The sequence below is a fragment of the Chelonoidis abingdonii genome, chromosome 1, assembly GCF_003597395.2.
Source record: "Chelonoidis abingdonii isolate Lonesome George chromosome 1, CheloAbing_2.0, whole genome shotgun sequence".
Lineage (NCBI taxonomy): Eukaryota > Metazoa > Chordata > Testudines > Testudinidae > Chelonoidis > Chelonoidis abingdonii.
Window position 1 is genome coordinate 255,178,609 of NC_133769.1, and position 26,781 is coordinate 255,205,389.

Genomic DNA, 26,781 nt, shown 5'->3' on the forward strand with positions numbered 1-26,781 from the left:
CCAGACTGTGGGGCAGATCACTGAGGTGAGCAAATCTGCCAATAAGCGCAGGACCCACCAAGGTAGAGGAGGAACTTTGTCACAGTGTGCAAACTAGACCCTTTGTGCTAGAAGATAGCATGCATGGCAGCAAGGGAGTCAAGTGATTAAAGCAGGTTGGTGTATAACTATTGCACTCCTACATTGTATACGAATGTTTGGATTTCCATTCCTCCTAAAGAGTGTAAGCCAAGATTTACAAAAGCGACTAATGATTATGGTTGCCCCAATTTTTGGGCGCCCACTTTGAGACACATTAAAGGTGCTTGTCAGAGGATAGCCACTTTCTGAAATTTTAGCCCCTTTCGCGTATCTAAAGGTAGGACCCCTCAAAAAAAAACTGAAAAAAGGGAGGAACCCAAATGCTACATTAATGACAAATATCTAAAAATATCCATGGGCTAGAAATAAGCCAAGTGGCTATAATTTAATTAAACTATCAGCTTAGACTGTCCAAGTGCAGCTTTTAGACTTTGTGGAAAATATGAGCACAGATAATTGCATTAGCTGAGAATAATGAGCCAAATAGCAATGTAAGACTAGAAAGGCAGAATGTCCAGTGTAATCCAAACTGCCAAATCCTGGGATTATGTCACTTTGCTTGTCCTGTCACGGACGGCTGAAGTATTCAAACCATAAATGTTTATTTTAAAATGGGCATCCAAAGACACTCCTTAGATCATTTGTTGCTGTTTAATATGGTTGTGTCTGTTCCCTTAATACTCACTGATATTAGTCAAACCAGCATTTTATATTCCTTGAACAAAAGCCATTTGCAAGAGAAGAAAGAGTGCAAAACCTGGACTTTTTATTAACAAAATCTAGGTGATTTTACATACACTTCAGGACTATTCAAGGACAAAGAGACCTGGCACATCTTACCTACTCTCAGCATGTTTTTTTCCCCACTGACATTGTGTATATTAGAAGATTGCTCAAAATTAAAAGATCTCTGTGAGAAAGCAAGCTCTGCCTCTGAAATGACTGAAAGATTGGGCCCCAAGTGGGCTCATTGAGAGTTAGATTGTAAGGGTACAATATGTTCTGAGTAATGCATAACATGTAGCTGTGCTGCCCGTGGAGCAGACCAGAGAATGAATTGTGGCTGTCCGATACACACAATAACCTCATTGTTCCCACCTTCACTCCAATGTGGGGAGTAACATACTACAATCTATATCAGTACCCAATTACTGTTTCCTCCTTACTGGTTCAGCAATGCTGGCTGGCGTGTTGCAGGTATAGGGGAGCCAGGGTTCTTTCCATTCCCAATCCCAACCTGTTCACACTTGTGTGGATGGAGGGTGAGGGGTAGCAGCTCCATAAATCCTGCTCTCCCCCTGCTCTTGGCAGATGTGAGTAGACTATATAGGGGAGAACAGGGGCATCTTTATGTTCCCTTACTTCCCTATTCACTTGTGTGTAGAGACAATCTTGTCTTCAGTTTTAGTGATGTTGAAGAAAGGTATGTTTTAAGCAGTGGGATGATATGAGAGAGCACTGGAGAGATACTGTAGATCATCTGTTTATTAGAACTGTCGTTTGTGAAATAGGAAAATATTTTTTTTTTAAAAAGTAGTGATATATGAAAACTATTTTTCAAATATATTGAAGGGGTGCCCCATCAATCCTGAAAGAGGATCATTAAAAAAGCAGATGGAGGAGAATCCCATTGTTGTATGAGGAAATCCTACGCAAGAAAATAGAAAGGGACGTACAGTCTGGTAAGTCAAGTGAAAAAAGTGTAATTAGACAGGCCGAAAAGGAATTCAAAGAGCAACTAACAAAATACACAAACTAACAGCAATCAATTTTTTTAAGTACATCAGAAGCAGGAAGCCTGCCAAACAATCAGTGGGGGAACTGGACAATCGAGGTGCTAAAGGAGCACTCAAGGAAGATAAGGCCACTGCGGAGAAGCTAAATGAATTCTTTGCACTGGTCTTCATTGCAGAGAATGTGCAGAAGATTCCCACATCTGAGCCATTTGTTTTTTAGGTGAGAAATCTGAGCAGGGCCCCCCTGCGGCTTGCCGCCTCAAGCATGCACTTGGCGTGCTGGGGCCTGGAGCTGCCCCTGAATCTGAGGAACTGTCCCAGATTGAGATATTAATAGAGGAGGTTTGGAACAATTTGATAAATTAAACAGTATTAAGTCACCAGGACCAGAAGGTATCACCCAAGAATTCTGAAGGAACTCAAATGTGAAATTGCAGAGCTACTAATTGTGGTATGTAACTTACATTAAATCAGTCTCTTTACCAGATAACTGGCAGATAGCTAATATGACAATGAATTTTTTTAAAAAGCTTCCAGAGGTGATCCTGGCAGTTATAGGCTGCCAGGCAAACTGATTGAAACTATATAGTAAGAATAGAATTATCAGACACACAAATGAACACTATGTGTTGAGGAAGAGTCAACATGGATTTTCTAAAGGGAATTAGAATTATTTGAGGGTGTCAAACAAACCTATGGACAAGGGTGATCATTAATTGGTTATAATAGGAAACAAAGGGCAGGAATAAACAGTCAGTTTTCAGAAAGGAGAATCTGTACTGGGGACCAGTGCTGTTCAACATATTCATAAATGATCTGAAAAAAGGGGTAAACAGTGAGGTGTCAGAGTTTGCAGACAATAAGTTACTCAAGATAGTTAAGTCCAAAGCACACTGCAAAGAGTAACAAAGGGATCTCACAAAATTGGGTGACTGGGCAACAAAATGGCAGATTAAATTCAATAGTGATAAATGCAAAGTAATGCATATTGGAAAACATAATCCCAACTATACATACAAAATGATGGGGTTTAAATTAGCTGTCACCACTCAAGAAAGAGATCTTGAAGTCATCGTGGATAGTTTCCTGAAAACATCTGCTCTGTGTAGAGCAGCAATCAAAAAAGCTAACAGAATATTAAAGACTATTAGGAAAGGAATAGATAATAATAATAGAAAATATCATAATGCCAATGTATAAATTCATGGTATCCCCACATCTTGAATACTGCGCACAGTTTTGAATACTCCATCTCAAAAACAGATACATTAGAATTGGAAAAAGTACAGAAAAGGGCAACAAAAAGGATTAGAGGTATGAAATAGTTTACATATGATGAGAGATTAAAATGATGGGGACTCTGTTCAGTTTGGAAAAGAGACAAGTGGCAGGGATATGAGAGGTCTATAAAATCATGAAAAAGTGAAAGGAGAAAGTGAAATTATTTACCCTTTAGCATAACACACGAAGCAGGGGTCACCCAATAAAATTAATAGGCAGCAAGTTTAAAACAAACATAAGGAAGTAACTTCTGGCACACAATCACAGCCAACCTGTGGAACTCCATGTGCCGAAGGATGTTGTGAGGCTTAAAAGTGTAAACTTGTGTTGAAAATTAGATAAGTTCACTTGGATCCATCAATGGCATTACGAGGCATGGGTCGGGATGCAATTTTATGCTCTGGCGTGTCTGTTAAGCGAGGCGGTGTGGCTCCCCCTCCGCAGGAGGGGTTAGAGCCCCGTCAATCATCCCCAGGCGGAAACGCTGGGCGGGAGTCCCGCCCCTCAGAGGGTCAGGTGGTGACCCGGAAGGTAAAAAGCCGGGCCCTCAGCCTTCAGTCAGGCCCCAAGCCGCCGCGGAGCAGTACGTTGTCGGCTGGCTCTCGGTCACTGGGAGGCTGCTGAGGCCGAGACCCTGGTACCGTGAGCTGCCAGAGCTACCCCGTCCTTGCTACGGCCCCGAGGAACCGTCGGACCAGACCTGGGCCGCCCTCCCGGAGGTATTCCCGGACCTACCACCCAGCCCTGAGTGGGAGGAACCCATGGTGCTGGGCGACCCTGCGGACCAGGTAGGAAACGAGGGGGAAATTGGAAGTAGCCCGGGGGCAGCTGACTACAGTCAGGCTGCAGAGGGCCCCGAGCCTATGGCTGTGTGTTTCGGTCAGGATCCCCCCTGATCGCTCTGTCAGTGTGTTTCGGCCAGGATCCCCTTGATCACTCTGTCAGTGTGTTTCAGTCCGGATCCCCACTGACTACCACTAGCGGCGACAGCCGCTAATAGGGCCCCGGGCTGGAACGCAGAGGAGTGGGTGGGCCTGCGATCCCCCTGCCACCCGTAACTGGGTGGCAGAATCCCCTTCACCCTGACCCAAGGAGACTATTGTGGTTGCCACTGCTCTGCCCTGCTCCACAAGGGCTAGAGCTGCTTGTACTGTGTTTGGTGCCCCGCCCGACCCAAGGGCTGGGCCCCTATAAACTTTGCCACTGCTCTGCCCTGCTCCACAAGGGCTATAGCTGCTTGTACTGTGTTTGGTGCCCCGCTCGACCCAAGGGCTGGGCCCCTATAGACGTTGCCACCGCTCTGCCCTGCTCCACAAGGGCTAGAGCTTCTGGTACTGTGTTGGTGCCCCGCCGAACCAAGGGCTGCGCCCCTACAAACTTTGCCACTGCTCTGCCCTGCTTCACAAGGGCTAGGGCTGGTTGTACTGTGTTTGGTGCCCCGCCCGACCCAAGGGCTGGGCCCCCTCTAACTTTGTCACTGCTCTGTCCTGCCCAAAGGGCCAGGGCCCATAGAAACTGTAACTGTGTTTGTTGGCGCCCACCTGCATCAAAGGCTGGGCCCCGTTGACTTTATCTGTGCTCAGTCCTCTCCATAGGGACCGAACGTCCCCAGACGGTGGGCCGCGGGCCCAAGGGGCCGGACCCTCGGAGGACAGAACGAGGCCGGTGTGGCTCCCCTCCTCCGCAGGGAGGGTTGAGCCCCGGCAACCCTCGTCACAGTGTCCCTGAACCCTGACTGCTAGAAGCAAGGAGTGTATGACAGGGGATGAATCACTTGATAATTGCCCTGTTCTGTTCATTCTTTCTGTACCACCTGGCACTGGCCTCTGTCGGTGGACAGGATACTGGGCTAGCTGGACCATTGGTCTGACCCAGTATGGCCGTTCTTATTTTCTTCAATTAAAATATGTATTTTTCAACTGTTTTTAAAAGACATTCTGTGGTGCAGGTCTCTGTTAATGTAGCTGTATGGCTCTAATGGAAGAAAACTCTCCATATGTGAAAGGGAACAAATTTGTTATTTTTCAAACACCAGTGGGCCAGTTTATATGGCCGTTATTCACACCAGGAATCTGCACTATGGGATTTATTCCAAATAGAAAAACAAGACTTACTACAACCAGAACTCAGGTTAATACAACTTGCTTAGGCTGGGTCCAAACTAAACAAAGACAAGGCTTCTATTAGAGAGAAGGCAGCTCAGAGAAGCTCTCCTGCCTGCTTTCCTCCTTCCCCATTGCCTTTTTATTTCCCTCACACCCTGCTGGGGAACTGGCTGTAGGCTGCCAGTTAGGTCATTAATAGCATTCCCCTGCAGGAACTCCTGCTGCTCATTTTGGGTTTCTGCTGGACTTCAGTAGCCAAAGCCCCCACAGGCTACTCCTCTCAGAAATCACAATGATAAGAAAAACATAATGTCAAAAATAATCCAGGCATTAGATTATGAGTTGCTGTGGAAGAAAACATGCTCCCACTTCTTTCCACCTAGCTACTTTCTTGGCTGTCTATTTGTAGGTGGAGAAATCAATGTATTTATTTTTCCCCCTGTAGCTTATATGATAAAACATTCCTGAAACAAGAGCCTGAAGATAAGAGTTGCCCAGCGGTTTTACCATGTGATTCAAAACTCATTAAAGTCAATGGAAAGACCTGCACTGACTAAAAAACCCAACAAAATCCTCACCTTTGAATCAGGTCCTTACTGTGGCCAAACTAGTGACCCTTTCTAATTTCTATCTCCAGTGAGTGCTCAGATGCAGAACTTGAGATGAAGCTTCAGTTTTCTTAGAAAAGCTGCATTGCACTCTAATTGTTTTCCCTGCTGGCAGAAATATGATTTACTACCTTCTCTTCATTTCAAGGGGGAACACACAAGCAGTAATCATTATCTGGGAAGAGAAAGGGGCTGGCTTCCTTCCATAGGTTTCGGAGGGTTTTTTTTGTTTTTTTACTACCAGTGTGGAGTCTTCCCACAAGCTTTTGATTTTAATTTTAAAAGGTTAAAAATACCTAGAACCTAAACAAAACATTTTTTCAACCCATTTTTAAAAATGTATTTATTTACCTTTTTCATCTGTTGAAACTTCTGAAAAATGTCATTTTCAGTTTGGATGGAATTGATTTAGATTTTTTTGTTTGTTTTAATTTCCAGTGAACCAAAAAATCAGTTGGTCTCCCAGTTCTACATAAGACTGCTATTGTTCATGTCGGAGCCCAACGGCCTCTGGCCTAAGATGGCGGCCTGCAGGGCCTTAAGATGGCGTCTGTATGGCCAATTGTCGGTCATCTAAAGGTCACACTAGTACTGTGTGTTACCTTGAGGGCCGTGTGCAGATTCCCGCTCTTTTTGCCTGGTCACCTAGAGGTTAGGCTAGGGCCGTGTGCAGTCTCCTGCTATTCTGCCCAGCAACCCAAGGGTCAGGTTAGTACTGTGTGCATAACACCAGCGTGCCTTGTGCAAAGGGGCCCGATCTGACCAATTGTAATCAAGGTCAGATTAGGGTTGTGTGCAAACCTAGGCTAGTGTGCTGTGTGCAGCTTCTAGCAGCTTCTTGTATGCCGTGTGCAAAATCTGCCCACGTAGGGGGCAACAGCTCGGAGCCTGGAGGGTGGGGGAGCTAGGGACCAATCGAATCTCACCAGGTGTAAAACAGTCCCTGGAATAAAACCATGCCTCAAGCCAGGGTCTGTTGGGAGTATCCGCTAACTAACTGAAGGACCTGATCAACCCTTTGGTTGGGGGTCTCCCCAGGTTATAGCCGGCTCGTGTCGTGTGTTTTATTTGATTTCTTGGGTTTTACCCACGCACTTATTTGATTTCTTGGGTTCCACCCACGCATTTATTATTTCTTGGGTTCTACCCACGGATTTATTATTTAGCAACGGTTTTTTCTACGGATTGTTACGGATTGCTTATCTATTTCCATGAATTCGATATGCTTCTCGTGCCTGTTCTGCTGGTCAGCTGCGTCTGGAATACGGTATTCGTGTGCTAACTGTCTGTGCTAACTGTCTGTGCTTTGCCTAATCTTCTCCCTTGCTCTTCCTTGTGTGTTTGGTATACCACTCTATGTACTGCTGTCTGTGTACACTGCCTGTCATAGAGCTCTGTGTATGTTGTAAGTTCTGTGTACACTGCTTGTCCTAAAAGTTCTGTGTACACTGCCTGTCATAAAGCTCTGTGTATCTTGTCTGTGACAGAGCTCTGTGTATGCTTGCTTGTCATAAGAGTTCTGTGTATATGGTACCATAATTAAGTTGTTGTAAAAAACTGCTATTCAAGCTACTTTGAAGTCTATATTTGGTTAAGTGTGCACACAAATCAACTCAATTCAGTGTATTTGTTTATCCTTTTGCCAAAGCAGTTAATTGTACAGTGTTTGATCGTGTTGTTGCATGTAAATAGCTTGGTTTGAACTTGTGTACAGATTTTTGGTGTGAATAGTTTCTGTTAGTTGGTAAAAGTGCTCCTCCCCAGCCCAAGTTGTCATTTTCTCCCCATTAATAAACTGCCACTTGGTGTTTTAACTTGCCAGCTGTCTGGCCGTGTTTTCCTTTCCCACTGGATCAAAAAGAACTTTATACCGGTCCCGCCTTTTGGGAACGGACAGTTCATTGCCTTGAGCTTTTTTCAGGTCTTAAGATTTTCATACGTGTAAAGTTAAATGAGGTCAACTGGCCACTTGAAAATACAGATGTTCTTGTATCAGAGGGGTAGCCGTGTTAGTCTGGATCTGTAAAAGCAGCAAAGAATCTTGTGGCACCTTATAGACTAACAGACTTTTGGAGCATGAGCTTTCATGGGTGAATGCCCACTTCGTCGGATGCATGTAGTGGAAATTTCCAGGGGCAGGTATATATATATGCAAGCAAGAAGCAAGCTAGAGATAACGAGATTAGGTTCAATCAGGGAGGATGAGGCCCTGTTCTAGCAGTTGAGGTGTGAAAACCAAGGGAGGAGAAACTGGTTTTGTAGCTGGCAACCATTCATAGTCTTTGTTTAATCCTTAGCTGATGGTGTCAAATTTGCAGATGAACTGAAGCTCAGCCGTTTCTCTTTGAAGTCTGGTCCTGAAGTTTTTTTGCTGCAGGATGGCCACCTTACGATCTGCTATTTGGTGGCCAGAGTGGTTGAAGTGTTCTCCTACAGGTTTTCTATATTTGCCGTTCCTAATATCTTGATTTGTGTCATTATCCTTTTCTGTAGAGACTATCCAGTTTGGCCGATGTACATAGCAGAGGCATTGCTGGCATTGATGACGTATATTACATTGGTGGACGTGCAGTGAATGAACCGGTGATGGTGTGGCTGATCTGGTTAGGTCCTGTGATTGTGTCGCTTGTATAGATCTGTGGCAGAGTTGGCATCGAGGTTTGTTGCATGGATTGGTTCCTGAGCTAGATTACTATGGTGCGGTGTGCAGTTACTGGTGAGAATATGCTTCAGGTTGGCAGGTTGTCTGTGGGCGAGGACTGCCGCCACCCAAGGCCTGTGAAAATGTGGGTCATTGTCCAGGATGTTGTAGATCCCTGATGATGCATTGGAGGGTTTTAGCTGGGGACTGTATGTGATGGTCAGTGGAGTCCTGTTTGGTTTCTTGCTTGGGTTTTTCTTGCAGTAAGAGGCTTCTGGTACACATCTGGCTCTGTTGATCTGTTTCCTTATTTCCTCGTGTGGGTATTGTAAGTTTTGAGAATGCTTGGTGACACCATCACAGGACCTAACCAGATCAGCCACACCATCACCGGTTCATTCACCTGCATGTCACCAATGTATATACACCATCATATGCCAGCAATGCCCCTCTGCTATGTACATCGGCCAAACTGGACAGTCTCTACGGAAAAGGATAATGGACACAATCAGATATTAGGAACGGCAATATACGAAACCTGTAGGAGAACACTTCAACCTCCCTGGCCACACAATACAGATCTTAAGTGTGCCATACTGCAGCAAAAAAACTTCAGGACCAGACTTCAAAGAGAAACTGCTGAGCTTCAGTTCATCTCAAATTGACCATCAGCTCAGGATTAAACAAAGACTATGAATGGCTTGCCAACTACAAAACCAGTTCTCCTTCCCTTGGTTTTCACACCTCAACTGCTAGAACGGGCCTCATCTTCCCTGATTGAACTAACCTCATTATCCTAGCTTGCTTCTTGCTTGCATATATTATACCTGCCTCTGGAAATTTCCACTACCGCATCCGACGAAGTGGGCATTCACCCACGAAAGCTCATGCTCCAAAACACCTGTTAGTCTATAAGGTGCCTCAGGATTCTTTGTTGCTTTTAGAGGTTCTTGTGAGCATTTCATGTTGCATAGATTCAAAAGACAATTGTGGCTGCAAGCGTTATAAAAGTACCAAGCATTTATTTGTTGGAGCGTATTGCATTGTTCAGTCCATTACAGGACATGCATCACAGCTGCACAATTTATTTATTTTGCAGCTCGCTATGCACTGATCAACCGGCATTATAAATGAGAATTCCAGGCTAAAAGAGGTCTAGTTTGGCATGTACCCTGACAAGGTGATGCTGCCTTCCTGGGCCTGCCCATCTTGGTAAGCGTTTCCCTTCCATTCCAGCAATAGTTCAGGGGCCACTATCTTGGCTAGTGGCAATGTTGCATATCTCCCCGATTGTCTTTTTGCCTTTCTCAACAGGACCCTTATCTGTCTCAGAGTAATATCCTCCAGTGCAGGGATGGCCTGCAGGGGTGCAATCAATACCTGCCCCTTGGGAAAGCCTCTCGCTCCCTCGCTCCCATCCCCCTAAAATATTGTATAAGGGTAATTTAAAGGGTATTTCACCATGGCGCAGGTAGCCCCACTTAAGGGGAAATAACTCAAAATACCTCACTATCTCCAAGTGCACCTGAGGCTGAAAAGAGTGCAAGGGAACGGAATTCCAAAATGGAACATATTTGGAAAGAAGTAACATTCTAGCATTGTTGGCATGGTGGCTAATATTGCTACGGGTTCCCCTGTTCTCCTAGCACCTGGCATGGCATGGCCAACACAGTCAGGAAGCTTATCAGTAGCCAAGTGCCTGGCCAACCTTCTAGAGGAGAGAGGGCAAGGGAGGAGATGTTTGCTCACCTCATGAATGGGTCCCACCAGAAAGCAAAAATCCCAAAGGAATGGAGAGAAGCATTCATCCTGCAAGACAAGAAAGAGAGAGAGGGGGACAAAGAGCCTGCCAAGAAGCTGTTAAAGGAGCACATGGATCAACTGGACACAGAAAGGGACTTGCAGGGAAAGATGTTGGACATGATGTAAATGCAGACAAGTTTCCAGGAGAAAGTGGTTGCACTGTGCTCATGTGTAACACTCCAACATCGTCCTCTCCTGCAGCTGGCTGAGAACACAGGCCACTGAGAGCCTTCTTTCAGTCACACAGCTGCAGGACACAGACCGTTCCCATGCCATCTCACCCCCTAAGACAAGGTGGATAGCTTCCATCCCACCTATGGATCTTTTGTGCACAATCATGTTAGCTCTGCACTGTGGCTATTTCTGCACCATTTTAGTCAGTTTTGAATTTGCACTGTCTTGATAGGTGTCACAGCAATTTTTTTTATTATTTATAATTGCACTCAGTTGAAAACTGTCATTAAGTTAAGATTCATCTCTCCCCAATACCACCTGTTCTTAATAAAATCAGTTCATTACATTGTAATCATTTCATTCATTTACATTCCTTTCATTCATCACATTGCATTGATTTGCGTCTCGTACATCCTGCTCTCAAAATACAAACACAATGCTTCTGGCCATTGGAACATTTGATAGAGGCCTCCTCTCCACATCTGCCTCCCACCCCTCAGTGAGGCTCCCTCCTTTGCTGTCAGAGCGGTTGTGTAACACAAGCACCTGTGACACAAACCAGAGCTCTCTAAGAAGCTTCCATATTTGTCATGAGACACTGCCACCTTCCTTTCAGTCTTCCAAATCCACGCTCCCCAGTTACTCTGCAGCCACTCTACAGACAGTTAAACAGTTCCTTTCTCCAAGTGTCCAGTAAAGGGGCCCTTGAGCAAGGGAAGACTGAGGTAAGTTGGATCTGCCAGAGTAACAACTGGAACCACAACCCCATTAACGTCTCTAGTGGGTTTTGAGAAGCTAAAGCTACATTTTTCATTTCATAAAAAAGGGGTGAGTTTCTAAAGAGCCTGGCATTATGGCCCTTTCTAGGCCACACCACAGGAATGTCAGTGAGGCTGCCATGGGGGTAAACCAGGCTTTGCATGAACATGAAGAAACGACACTTTCTGTTGATGAATACCAAGGCCTGGGGGTGATGGAGGGCAAATAATAGGCTTGTGGATCCCATCCATGGTCCCTATATAATCCCAGGAATTCAACGCTATCAATAACTTTTTGCTTTATGACTTGAGGCAACAACATTCTCTCAACAGCAGCACCCACCTCCATGAAAACCGCCCCAACAGCTGATTTACCAGCACGAAACTGATTAGCTACTGAGCATTAGCAATAAAGGGTGAGCGGCTTCCAGATGGCAATTAACACACACTTCTCCATCCTGCAGGAGGAAAGGACTCTCCAGCTGGTGTTCCAGCTCCAGAGTGAGCTCTGTGCAGATTTCCAAGAAAGTAGCCACCCACATCCTGAAGTTCTGCAGACATTGCTGGTCATCCCAGGTCTGCAGCACTAACCTGTCAGCGCTCCATCGAAGCTGCTTCAGTAAAATGTCATGCAGGAGTAACTGTGTCCTCTGCCAGCGATATCCAGGTGATCTCTTGGTGGTATGGCAATAGCGATTTTCCATGTTCTCCAAAGCCACTCGGCTGCATGACTGCCACTACATCTGGTGCCTCCTGTTCGTATTAATGGTCAGAATCCCTACTGCTCAGCAGTGTTTTCCGCAGGCTGCCTGACAGCAGCTTGGAAATTTATTTGCCAATGAAATAATGTGAAAATGACTGGCTAGTGAAAAACCAGACCAGTGTTGGAATATTGTGGAAGGACCCATGGGAGTTTGACCCCAAACCCCAGAATTCCATTATGTTCCAATAAGTATCCTACAATCCACTGAAATAAATAACCCATCAGGCCTTGCACTTAGTGACAGTATATTGCACTCTGGGATACCTGTCCAAAATGCTGTGCATTTATTTTGAAAAGGCGCAGTGCTATGTGGACACCATGATTCACAAGGGAAGTAAGCCATTTTAAACAAACCAGCATGGATATATTTGTTTGGTTTAGTTACAGCTGTATAATTACAAAAAAAACCCCAATCTTTCCCATGTACACAAGACCAAAGAGGAGAATTCTGCAGCACACTCTGAGAGCGCCTAGACACTGGATTAGTTTGACCTCCCCTGGAAGCTGGCTGTATTGTACAGGGTCTCGTTTGAATAAACATTCCATGATCATAAGTAATTTTTGGTGTATACATAATCTTCAGAACAAAAACACTGTGTCAGCATGTGGATACAGAAAACCAGAAACAATATGTCATCAACAAGACTGTAGGCCTGTTGAGGAAAGAGCCATTTTTCTTTCTGGAGCCTTCCAGCAGAAAGCTGCCTGTTCCAAATATTGCAGCTGGCTTTATGTGTAATTATCACATCTATTTAAGGCGACATCCTTTTTTGCTATTTTTGGTGTGCATACTTTCTTAGCCAACATATCTACTGCAGTGGACCTATGACTATGCAATGATGTGCATTTGCGCAGGGAAGTTTTAAAAACATGCAGGAAGTTTTAGAAATTTGCGTGCTGCACAGCACTGTAAACAAACCTGTGGGGCCCTAGTGTATTGAGTCTGCTGCTGGTGTCCAGTCCTGCATTCTTTGGTATATGCAACATCTTACTGGAATTGTGATAGCACTGATTTACAGCATAAGCATAATAAATAGCAGCTGTTTTAAGTTAGAGCATATCAGTATCTCTTCTGATGTAGCAAGACCCTTGCTAAACTGATTCCTGATGCAAAAACTAATTCCTAAACACTTTGTCCATCATTCTTAGAGAAGACTCTTTCCAGATATCCCAGACACTACTTGAAAATATCTGATGCTTCTTTTGTCAAGATCTTCTGTTTTCAACTATAGATTTGTACTCCAAACAAATATTTGGCAAGTCTGCAGATGTTGCCAACGGGATTCCAGCTTCTTTGGAAAGTAATGAAATTTATGGGCATTGGTGGTGTTGGGGTGGACAGAATCAGCATTGTAAAAACCAGACCTTGTGGTTTTAGTGACGCACAGATTATAATCACAAACAGCAGTGGCTGCATTCCAGTAGCCATGACGGGGGTAAACGCAACCGTGAAGATTTGTAACACTAATTATTTATGGAAGCATGCTGTCCACCTGCCCAAAGCTGTCATCGTGAAATTGCCTTTAAAGAGCATCACAATAGTAGTTGCCCTACAAATGTTCGTTCAGCTATGTTTACACAGATGAATGGTGACATCAAAAATACTAGTTGTCAGGCAGTGTTCCTACTCAAATGTAATAGATCTGGAGCTGATATAGCTCTGAGTTTGGAACCGCTTTGTGTTTTCAGTACAGCTATTGTGTTACCGTGTTTAGGGCTCAGCTGAGTCATTAAGCTCAATCTAGAGCACAGGTTGGCAACCTCTGGCATGCGACTCGCCAGAGTAAGCACCCTGGCGGGCCGAGCCAGTTTGTTTATCTGCCGTGTCGGTAGGTTCGGCCGCTCGCGGCTCCCACTGGCCTTGGTTCACCGTCCCAGGCCATTGGGGGCAGCATAAGCAACACGGGTGAGGGATGTGCTAGCCAAGGCTTCCCACCTCCCACATTGGCCTAGGATGGCGAACCACGGCCAGTGGGAGCCATGATAGGCTGAACCTGCCGATGTGGCAAATAAACAACTGGCCCGGCCCGCCAGGGTGCTTACCTTGGCGAGCCACGTGCCAGAGGTTGCCGACCCCTGACCTAGAGTAAAGACTGACACACAACTGTCCTGCCCCAGAAAGAACCCAGGAGAGAACTGTGCCTCAAACAGGTACAATTCTTCACTGCCTCCCACTTGTTTTGAGGAAGAAAGTAGCTTCACGGTTGTTCAAGTGCAATTTATTTTGCCCTGTGAGCAGAGGGTGGAGCCAAGGCTTCTCCTATGTCTCACCTGTCTCCACCCACTGACTATCAGCAGGGCATATCAGGTAATCAGCCCATTATCTTCCCCAAACCCTAGCTCCTAGAGCTGCAATTTAAGCTGTCCTTATTCAACTGAGCAAAGGAACAAGTCTGAGCCCCTTCCCACTCCAACACTGATGATTAAGGGCAAGGAACTGTGTAGCCCTTAATTATTTCAAATCCAAAAATTTTCACTAGCTTCTGGGTAAGGTACTTACTGAGTCACCAGATGGTCAAGTGGACATTTATGTTTTTTTACCCTAATGTATCATCACATATACACATGCAAGCAGAGGCAGTGCTAACCTTATGCAGGAATATTTTTACCTCCACCACCAACACATAATAAAAAGCCAATAAGGGTTCTCCATGAGTGGCTCGGGGTCCTAAACAATTGCTTAGTCTGCTTATGCCTAGCAGGCATGTCTGTTCCTTATGCTGTATACTTAGAACTGTGTAGCAAATAGTTTGTTTATATTCGATTCTCTATAATTGTAATAGGGGACCTAATCTATTCCTCCCTCTCCAATGAAGTACTGTAGGCTAATATGGGTACATATAAATACATTCCTGTTTATCTGTCTGTCTTATGTATGGTTGCCCACACACTGGGTGGAGTTGTGGAGGGGACTCAGGATGGGTAGAGTGGAGAGGGTTATAGGAAGTCTAAAATGTATTTTAAACAATACAGTACATATAAAGTGGACACACTACATAGCCTTGCAGTGGTTTGTACTCCTAAGGACATGTTTTAACCTGAGAAACACGGCTTGAGTCTCTGCTAGGTACACAATACTGAACTACAGCTGTGGTGGGCGTGCACTTGGATCTACCTTATACAAACAGCGTACATTCTACTAAAACACAATTTTGTCTGTACAACACAAAGTTCAAGCAGCCGCGTGTAGGCTATTGTTCAGTGAACGCCATGCAGCCTCCTTTATGCCTGAGCCGCAGTAGATACCAATCTGTTAGGGTCCTAGCTTCCGCTTGTTAGCTCAAGGTATAAAGACTTAGCAGTCAGCTGTGGGAAATCTTAGTTCAGTCTCCAGTACTGGTTAAGATGGTGGCTCTCACACAGATTAAACGTGGAACTGACTTGCAACACCAGACCTCAAATTACATATTGAGAAAAAAAATATGATTTTTCAACACTCACTTATTTAAACAGTAAGCATTGGGATTTTGTTTGTTTGTTTGTTTTAAATGCAGCTTTAATTGCCAGATCAGAAAAACTAAAAATGGGATGCATCCTGCGCCACATTTCCTTCTCCTATTCTTTGCTAGGACTTTTCCTGTTCTAGACATGTCCAGGTTGCAGACTGCCATCCAAACATGTTTTCTCTTAAGGGATGTTGTGAACATTTTTTATTATGATTCTGAAGCTTACCAGTGGAACAGAGATTATCTGTATGTATCAGAAAACATGCCTTATTAAGAGCATCAGCTGAGAGTCCTGAGCATGCCCAGGCATGCTCTTCATGCACCAAAAATATTTCTGTCAACCATGTGAAAAATTCACTACTGTCCTCCACATAGCAGACAATTCAGTGAAATGGAAAGCAACTATTACAACTAAATATTTGGCCCAGAATCATTAATTATATTTTAATAACTGGCCAAGTGATATATCTTTACTTGCTGTCAGTTAAACAATTTTTAGTGAAACCACGAAACCATCTTTTGCAACTATATTAGACTGGCAACCAGCCACTGTAACACATATGTGGCAGATTGCCGGCACTATTACGATGAGTCTCGTGCTTTCTCTTCTTTGGGGGGGGGTTCAGGGCACCATTTCTTGCCCCTAAATTGGAATATTAATTGCCCCACTAGTGTCCTAGAGGAGCGGAGTGGAGAGGGAGGGACCTGGGCTTGCCCTCTACTCCAGGTCCCAGCCCAGGGGCCCAGAAGATAGTGGTGAACCACTTGAACTGACTGTTCCTTCCCCTGGGCTACTTCCTTCTCCTGCCCTTCAGCTTGTGGGGGGCTTCCTGCACAAGCCAGGTGCCCCTTACTTAGGGTTTAGGACTTCTTAGCCCACTGCAGCACTTCTCCAAACTGTCCTCTGCTTCCCTTCAAACTGTTCTGTACTCCAACACCAATTCTTTCTGCTCCAATATCAATCCTTTCTTCTCCCACTCCCACACTGTGTGATTGAAGTGGGGGTTTTTATCATGTGACTGACTGCAGGTGCTCTAATTGGCGTCAAGTGCTCTAGTTAATCTATAGCAAACTTTCTTCCCCTTAAGGGAATAAGGCTCCCTTCTAACCCTCTCCTGCTGCCCTCTGGCCATGCTGTATCACATAGCGCCCTTCCTTCCCCCAGCTCAACACCATGGGGTTGGGCTACTTGGGACGAGAGGCAGTGTTGTCGTGATAGGCCATCAGTGTTGCCATGCTGGCTTCCAGCCCTATTCTGTACCTGGAATGGAAGGGCTGCAGGGATAGGAACCACCTAGTCACTCCTGCTTTCTTCTCCTTGTTTCTGTGCATCCACTGGAGTGAAGCGTGGTCTGTCACGAGGGTAAACCGCCGCCTCAGCAGATAGTAGCGGAGAGTCTCCATAGCCCATTTTACCACCAGACATTCCTTTTCAACAGCAGCGTACTTCTGTTCCCTGGGGAAGAGTTTCCAGCTGAGGTACAAGATTGTTCCTCCTCCCCTACCATCTGTGAAAGGATGGCTCCTAGCCCTACCTCCGAGGTGTCTGTTTGTAGGATGAATTCCTTCTCGAAGTCTGGGGCTATGAGTACTGGATGGCAGCATAGGGCTGTCCTTAAATCTGCAAATGCTTCTTCTGTTGTATCAGTCCACTTTACTATCTCGGGGGCCCGAGCTTTTATTAGATCCGTCAATGGCCCTGCTCTTGTGGCGAAATGAGGGATGAATCTCCGATAGTATCCTACTATGCCTAGAAATGCTCTGACTTGCTTTTTGCGGAGTGGTCGAGGCCAACCTTGTATTGCCTCCACTTTGTTCCATTGGGGTTTCTAACCAAACCTCTCCCTACTACATACCTGAGGTATCTGGCCTCAGCTAGTCCTATCACGCACTTGAGAGGGTTAGCAGTGAGGCCGGCCTTCCGCAGGGCATCTAGCACTGCTTCTACTTTTCCTAGGTGCATTTCCAGTCAAGGCTATGGATGACTATGTCATTCTAGATAGGCGGCGGCATACTTGGCATGGGGTCGCAGTAACTTATCCATAAGTCAATTGGAATGTTGCAGGGGCCCCATGGAGTCTGAAAGGGAGGAACAGTGTATTGAAACAGGCCATCAGGGGTGTAGAGAAAGGCAGTCTTTCCGTGGCATTCTTGGCCAGGGGAATTTGCCAATATCCTTTTGGTCAGATCCAGAGTGGTTAGGTATCAAGGCCTTGCCTAACTGATCAACTAGCTCATCATGCGTGGTATCGGATAAGGCATCGAATTGGGATACTTCATTCATTTAATTACGGAAGTCATTGCAAAACCTCAGGGTGCCATCAGCTTGGGGACTAGGATGATAGGGCTGGACCACTGACTGTGGGATTTCTTGTGATCAATACCCCGAGTTCCAGCATCATCTTCTTCATCTTCCGTCCTAATTCTTCCTTTTAGCTTCCGGATATTTTTCGGGTCCTTATCGTAACCATTCACCCTTACTTTCTAGTACTTGGGCTGTGTGAACACTGATTATGATGTGGACCAGCATTCGTTCGCGGCCCGGTTCGTGTACAGAACACGTTCTGGTTCGGTGATGTCATCTCAATGACCTCTGTTCGTTGTTCTGGGTTAATTCAAGGAGATATCTTTACCTGCCCTCCTTGGGTCGTCTGTCTGGGGTGGAGCTCCTCGAATGACCAGACACGTTCTCTCGGTCATGCCAGGGCTTCAGTAAGTTTGACGTGGTAGATTTGCTCTGGCTTTCGTGGCGGTTGCCGTGGTTGTCTGACCTTACGTCAGTCACCATGCCTCCCAATGGCTTCCACTATCTCATAGGTGATGTCCATCGCCAGCTGGCTAGGAGTTTGCGGTTTCTGCTGTTGGCACTAGCACCATCTGTGTTGGACTCCGTTCCCCGGCTGTCTGAAAAAATCTCCGTACTTCGCCTGACAGGTTGTAATATGTCCGCTGGGGCCTCTTGTGCTTTTCCAAATGTTCTCATACTTACATGGGTTACTCGAGTTATTCACTCTCTCATCTGTGTCACGTGCTCAATGACTTCTTTCCTGGGTTGTTGTTCTTCCCCATCTTCCTTGGTGATATCTAATATCCGCATGATGGGTGGGCGTCCGTATCATAGTAGTTCAAAGGGAGAGAAACCATAGTGGACGTCCTTGGGGACTTCCCATATAGCAAACATTAGATACATGTGGTTAGAAAGGGTATCCCAGTCTTTTCCATCCTGTTCCTACCACTCTTCCGATCATACTTTTAAGGGTACTAACGATTAAACTGCTCGACCGCACAGTCCATCTGTTTGTGGATGGTAGACTGAGGTCCGTATGTCCCTGGATGCGGAGTAGGGCACATAAGTCTCTCTTTATTAATTTTGACATGAAAGGGGGTTCCTGGTCTGTCAGGATCTCCTTAGGGATGCCACTCTGAAATAAACCTGTAAGTATTCTTTTGCTATTGCCTTGGATGTGAGGTTTTCTTAAAGAATGGCTTCTGGATATTGGCATGGCATAGTCCAAGGACTGACTAGTACGTTTCAGTGGCCCCGGGGCGGATCTTTCCAAGTGGGTCCACTATGTTCCGCTGGTTATCCTCTCGAAAGGGAACTTCAGTAATGAGGCAAAGGTACTAATGGCGCCCGCCAAGTAAAAGGTCGAGTGCTATTCAACTGGCATTCAGGCAGGAGGCCACAATAGCGAGCTGGACTTCTGCCCGGGGTTGTAAAATTCCCTGGCCAAAAAAACCTTCTTAGGGAGCTCTAATCCAGTGTTTTGTGCTACTCCTAGATGTCCACCAAATAGATGACTGTGAGCTAAGACTCTCTAGTACTGCCCTTGTTATGTTTGCATGGACTAAGAGTTGTTCTACTTCTTCCCTTGTATTTTGCTCGAATCGCTGTACAAGAGATAACGCGTTTGAAGCAGCATAAAATGGCCTTGGGCATTTTGTACGGCGAAATCGATCTTCGGTTGAGAACTATAAGAAAAAAAAAAACCATTTACTTCACAACACTCCTCCCTCACATTCGCATATAGCGGATCCATTGCCTGTCCTGCCCCGAAAGTCTTCACTACGAGCGTGCCATATCCTCACCTATTCTGGGGCCTGTTCCCCTCTTCCTCCTGGGTTGCGCCTACTGTGGCTTACGGAACCTCCTTCTGGGGGCCTATTTCTACTCTTCCCCCTGGGTTGCTCCTATTTGGGCTAGGAACCGCCTCCGAGTCCTCCCTGGCCTGAATTATCTCCTGACCTCCTGAACAGGTTCGCCTACCAACAAGGGAAGTTTTTTGATTCTCTGCTAGAATCCTGATCCTTAATCTTTTATCTGCCCTCCTTTCCTGCCTAGACTTTCAGGGTTTCCCAGGGGTTGAGAATAACTCTGGAGCAAATTCGGCAAACGTTGGGGTGAGGCTATCTGTAGGTGCCTGCGTCTCAGCCTGGGGGTTACTACCCTCCCCTGGCTCTATTGGGGTAAGTAAGCTCTCAAACCCGGGGAAGTCCCTACCTATTAAGACAGGATAGGGGAGCTTGGGGACCACCCCTGCAGTCACCCTGGTAGTATTCCCCTGGATCTCAATCCGTACAAGGATTGTGGGGTAGAAATTCACGGTGCCATGAACGCACGTTATCCCTGAGTTTTTGGCCCGGGTTAATTGATCTCGCCCCACCAAATTCCCTGAGACCAGCGTGACAGCACTCCCAGAATCTATTAATGCTATGGTCTTAATACCATTCATTTTTATTGATCTTGTATACCCATGCGAGGTCATTGTGACCCCTACCAGGCCAATTAGGCCACATTGCTCCCCGTAATTCCCCAGATTACACTGTATAGGTTCTTCCCTGTTGGGGCATTGGGCTGCTATATGCCCCAATTCCCCACACTCATTCCCCCTTATTCCGTTTGTCGCCCTCTGCCTGGGGCTATTTGGTCGGCCCCCCACCTCTCTTCCCAAACCCCCAGGTCCCTTCTTGGCCTCAGGCCATTCCTCGGTGTCTTTCCTCCCTGTTACAATTCTCCTGTGACATGTAACTAGTTCACAAAACTGGCGGGGGGGAATTCAGCGGGGGTGTAGGGAAATCACTGCACCCAGTCAATACGTATTGTAAGGCAAGAGAGTTGTCGAAGCTTCACCAGAAAAAGCTGCCTAAGCCAAATCCCTGCAGCTGAATTTTGTGAGGCACTTATTATAAAAGTGGGGTCTGAGTTAATCTGGAGAGTTTACAAGCTGGGATAACTGGGTGCAGTGATTTCCCTACACCCTGGCTGAATTCACAGCCCCCCTAGTTTTGTGAACTAGTTACATGTCAAACCTGGTGGCTGAACTTTGCGACTTTGTCCTCACCCATAACTATTTCACATTTGGGGACAATATATACCTTCAAGTCAGTGGCACCTCTATGGGTACCCACATGGCCCCATACTGTGCCAACATTTTTATGGCTGACTTAGAACAACACTTCCTTAGCTCTCGTCCCCTAACACCCTGTCATAAATAGATAGGTGAGGTAAGGGTTAAGTTTCTTTTACCTGGAAAGGGTAACCAAACACCTGATCAGAGGACCAATCAGAGAACTGGATTGTTTAAAGTCAGGGGCGGGAATTTGTATACTCGGGGTCTTTTGTCGTCGGCTGTGAGTAAACAAGTTTCCTCATACTTCATCAATCTTAATTATAATTTCATAATATAATACCAAAAGTCTAGTGACTCACAAAGGAATCTCGCGACAAGCAATTCGGCTATGGAGCAAGCCTTTTGTTTCACATCTATCTTAGAGTGGAGAGTGCATCGGCTTTGTTATGGATTTCATCGGCTTGTGATCTTTGGGTTAACACTATGCTTTATTTCACCTTAGACTTTCACGTTTAACGATCTTACTCTCCAAGTTCTCCTACACAGCACCTTGGGTGCTTAGTAATCACTCAAAGAGAGACACCCCAATAGGCAATCTCTGTTAGTAATATGCCCTGATCCTGTGTGTGTTGCTTATTCTCTCATGTATGTGGATTATACGCTCTGGTCCTGTTTGAATTGGGCTATCTATTAAATCAGATTGTTTTCCAATATATCAGATAAGCAGAGCCTGCTAATTTGTAAGCTCTGCTTAATGCCAAAGATTATGGTGGTTTATATTTTCTTTCTTTTTTTTCTATAAAGTTTTCTTGTAACAACCTTGTAAAGTTTCTTTTCTGTGAGCCAGAGGGGGCAAGGGAAAGTCCCAACTCGGATGTCCTACACCTCACGGCCTATTGTCTCACGAGACGGAAGGGCTGAATAGCGACTAAAGGGAGGGGCGAATTTTACGTGTGGGTGAGCTAGACCTAGGGTATATTATACTAGACCGTCGGCGGAAGGCATCTGACTACTGGAATTCCGGTTGTACTCAAGGAGTGGAAGCCATAGTCACGTCCCTCGCACTGTGCCCACCCGTAGCCGGAGGAGAGGGGAAGCTGTGAGAGAAGAGGAAGAGAGGCGCAGACCCAGGGCTCTGGGTTCTTGGCGGGTCCCAGCCGGTGGACAGTTTCGGGGGGTAATGACAGTCGGGGCATACTAGGAGCTCAATAGTGCCTAAAGGGTTAAAGGTGCAGCTCGAGACAATATCGACACAAGGACTGGTAGTGGAGCTTGCATGGGGAGCTTTACAGGTACAGCCCAAACTTCCTCTCAGACGCAAACGTCCAGGGGTATCTCACATTATAGGGAGACTGACAAATAATATACCATTCAAGTCAGTTAGCTCACCCGTATGGCCGGTACCACATGGCCCCATTACTGGGCCATTACATTTTTATGGCTCGACCCTCGCAACAGACACTTCCTTATTGCTCTCGTCCCCTAACACCGCCTACTCTACTTGCGCTCACTGTGACTTATCTTCATCATCTGGGACGCATGAAAAGAAGCCCTGGCGTAATTCCAGGCCATGGATTTCATCAAAGCTCCATCCGACCATTCACTCAGCTAGGACTGAATCCACCGCGAAGCCGATACTGCTTCTTCCTTTTCCCAAATACTGGAGCTCTTTACCGTCCAAAATCATATAACTGCTGCAGACCTAAGACCTTCGAACACCCTCTAATTGCTCATTACTTTACCAGCTTAGATCTGTCTCGCCTCGCACACCATCCCCAGAAAATCCAGAACATCGGTTTTATGGCCCTCCATACTAAACTACTCCCCAAACTTCTCTTGAGGACCCAAGCTCAAGTAACCCTGAGCTACATACAAAGGGAAATAACCCAGCTTCCCTTTCCCTCTCCTCTCTCCACCCAGACTTTCCTCTCTGGGCTAACCTGGTGTAGTATTTGATGCATCTCTTTACTTTCACAATACCAAGACGCATATTCTCCTTTATCACTACAGAGCACAAACCCCAAATACAAGGAAACAGAAGAGATTCTATCTCTCCTCGCCCCTTAAGCCTTCTTCCCGCCCCTGGGACACTAGGAGAGTTATAAACTTGAGCGTAGCTGTTTCCCCTCCCCGGATCTTTCCTTTCTCTTAACCAGAGATAAATCTCAAACAGGTTTTAAACAGAGCTTCTCTCATATCCACAGAAAGGAAAAAGACATAAACTTATTCTCTATAAACAGATGACACATACAGCGGCTATGTCTCTTATAGAACAATATAGAATAAAAGCAACGATCTGATTCAAAGACCCTCTCCAATTGAAACATCTCCAGCAAGTCTCAAAGCACACATATTAAAATACAACGCCATCAAACACAACAAGCAGAGCAAACATATTGTTTCTGGTATCTATACTTAACGAGTTTCGGACACAGAAGATTAGAAGAGAAAGCAAGCTCTCATCGCTGAGAGACCAAACAAAAAAGAACGGTTCAGGTTCCAAAAATTTCCTTCCTGACTTGCACAATCCATACTTCACTCAGAATTGGATCTACTGGCTCAGGTGTCTAGTTCACCATATGGTGTAAACCTGCCTTTACAGGTAAACGCACAACACTAGCAACTAGCATACAATTATTATGGACACAGCTCCTCCCCTTATCACAAATCTGCGCTTATCCAACAACAATGCTGCAATCTTCATCATCGTGCAGGCACTCGGTTACAGAAAACGCCCATCTCGAGGAATAAAAATACCACCAGGATAACTTCCAACCAAAATTAATCCTACACTCCACTCTCCGCACCCCTCCAGACCTCGATCCACATACCAACACAACAACACGACCATTCCTTGACGCTACTGGTGCCTAAAGTCGAATGGATTCAACGTAAACCCCACCCTATACTAAGCAACTACTAACATACCTTATACTTAGCATGACATGCCTGCAGCTCTCCATCCAGGGACATCAACCACACGATTTCATTGTCTACAGCCAGCCTACGATAAACCGCATTTGTCCATCCCCCTAAGATCAGAGACAAACCCTATCACCACGATATTCTAAATTTTTTAACCCCCCAGGCATTTATCTTAAAAAGCTTTAACAAACCTATAATCAAGCCTACGCTAGCGAAAAGTGAAACAAACAGATTTGACCAGGAGGACCCACCGACTACCCAGTATGTCAGCAATCCACCATATCAAGACTTAGTTAAACACCCAAACCATAAGAAATACCTGCACTAGTCATTACTCTTCAGCTCGCCCAATCTTAAACACCCCCTCCTTAGTCCACCCCATCAGTCAAAGGATCTACATTACGGCCCATATCCTGCAAAGAGTGACGCCCTCACGCTACAGGCATCCTGGCTGACCTAGCCCTATCAAGCCAGTCCTCGGTTACAGACAGCCCCCCACGGCTGAAGCAAAATTACAAATTGATACTCAGCACAACGTCACACACACTACGACAACGCAACATTAACACTGGCAGAGAAACTATCCATTGCACCAACAAAAACCCGAATGTGACAAACTGTCCCATATATTATTCACTTCAGTTGTACACCATTTAATACAAGGATCTTCCTCAACATCAGGCCAACTCCATCAGGGCGCGTTCACCTGCCACATCTACCAATGTGAATAAGCCTACTAGCCATACTAAACTGTGTGCCACTGTACATTGACACCGACGACAGTCTCTATTGCAAGATGTAATAATGTGGATTCACCACAAATACTTCGACCATCAGAGATATGCATGTATCAGAGGAAAGTAAGTAACAGCCCAGAAGTGTCTAGTCTCGGAGATCTGTTAACACGCTAGCAGAGAAGAAATCCTCGGGACACCCTTCATAGCCCTAACGCAGATGTTTTGATCACATGAGCGATTAGGCAGCCAACGAAACGATCATCCGCCCAACCACGTCTGTTAGTCCCCCTAAACCGTGCTCCACGGTTATCAGGATCAATAAACCCGATAAATGACCAGTATGAGAACATCTCACAATCATCTCTCACTTGGCGCACATGTGGTACTGTAACAGATTTAAAGGTGACAATTTTGCAACAGAAAAGCTTCAAAAACAGACTCCAACTAGAAACTGCTGAACTTGAATTAATATGCAAACTAGATACAATCAATTTAGGCTTAAACAGAGACTGGGAATGGCTGAGCTATTACACACATTGAATCTATTTCCCCATGTTAAGTATCCTCACACCTTCTTGTCAAACTATCTTAAATGAGCCATCTTGATTATCACTACAAATGTTTTTTTTTCTCCTGCTGACAATAGCGCATCTTAATTAATTAGCCTCTTAGAGTTGTTTGGGCAACTCCCACCTTTTCATGTTCTCTGTATGTATATATATCTCCTCACTATAAGTTCCATTCTATACATCTGATGAAGTGGGTCCACCAAAGCTTATGCTCAAATACATTTTTTAGTCTCTAAGGTGCCACAAGTACTCCTGTTCTTTTTGTGGATACAGACTAACACGGCTGCTACTCAGAAACATGCCAATTTAGTGACTGTTTGGAAATTTGAATTGAAATTGAAACATTAGTACACACTTTAAAAGCAAATACAGTGTATGATAAAATATGTGTACCTGAAAGTATAATAGATTTGAAAAGTATGAACATAGACTAGCTTCCTTATACAGCTGTTTCAAATGATGATTTGTTAGCAAAGTCTAAATGAGCTCTCCCTGACAGCTAGTGATGAGCTCAGGGCTGGGGGGAAAGGCTTCAGGACCATATTGTATTTACATTCACACCTAATCTAGCTAGGTATCCAGCAAACAGAGCTGTGTTGCCCAAGTGATAGATTTTGACTAGGGTTGGGTTCCAAGTCACTTGAATGCGGGGGTGGGGGAATGAACTGTTGTTGTTCTTATTGTATGAGTAAAGGGCAGTAGAACTGTACTTAGCCTGTGCTGATTGAGGGCATAAAGAGAGAGGGTGTTGACCTGTCCCTCTCCACTGTTTAAAGACTGAGCTGATTGGGCTCCATAGATAGTCTTGTGCTCTGTTAAGTGACCACGGCAGCTGAAATCACTGATAATCAGGTCGAAGTGCTTAGTCCTGCTGTGGTGACAGTGTTTCTGTGGAAGAGACAGCTCAGACTGCACTAGCAGTGAGGTTCCCCCACTGAGAGCTCAGCTGAAACCACTGAGAGATGGTGGAACCTCAAGAGACCAACTCGCAGAAGTCACAGTAGCAGGTGGCAGCAGAAGGCGACAGCGCAGGGCCATTGGCAACAGAGTGGTGGAGTGAATGGTGGCACAACAAACAGCAGTGGCCAGAGCAAACAATGAGCAGCTGGAGGAAGAAGCAGGGTGCCTTCTTGCCCCCCACCTGGGAGGTGTACTCAAGTGAAAGCACCTCTGAACTCTGAGTCTCCGCTGTCCAAGGACAACACTGGTGAGGGGAGCGGTGGAGGGAAAAGTGAGGGGCATGTTAAATAAACATTTGTTTATTGGACTATATTTTAGTGACTTTGCTCCAAAATGCTAGATTTGTGACTGGGAACAGAAACTTATATAAATATGTTTCCTAGTAGGCCAAGATTTTTAAAATGCATTATTTGCCAAGGTTGCTATCTCAAATTGTTGCTATCTCGAGAGGTCATTATGTTGGGGAGTTTTTGTACTAAACATTTTTATTGTTATAATTAATTTTTATATAAGAATGGTCAGACTGGATCAGACCAATGGTCCATAAAGCCTAGTATCCTGTCTTCCAACAGTGGTCAAGGCCAGGTGCTTCAGAGGGAAGGAACGGAACAGGTAATCATCAAGTGGTCCATTCCCTGTTTGCTGATTTCCAGCTTCTGGCAAACAGGCTAGAGACACTCAAAGCATGGTCTTGCATCCCTCCCCATCCTGGCTAATAGACGTTGATGCACCTATTCTCCAGGAATTTATCTAGTTCTTTTTTTAATCCTGTTATAGTTTTGATCTTCACAGCATCCCCTGGCAAAGAGTTCCACGGGTTAACTTTATGTTGTGTGAAGAAGT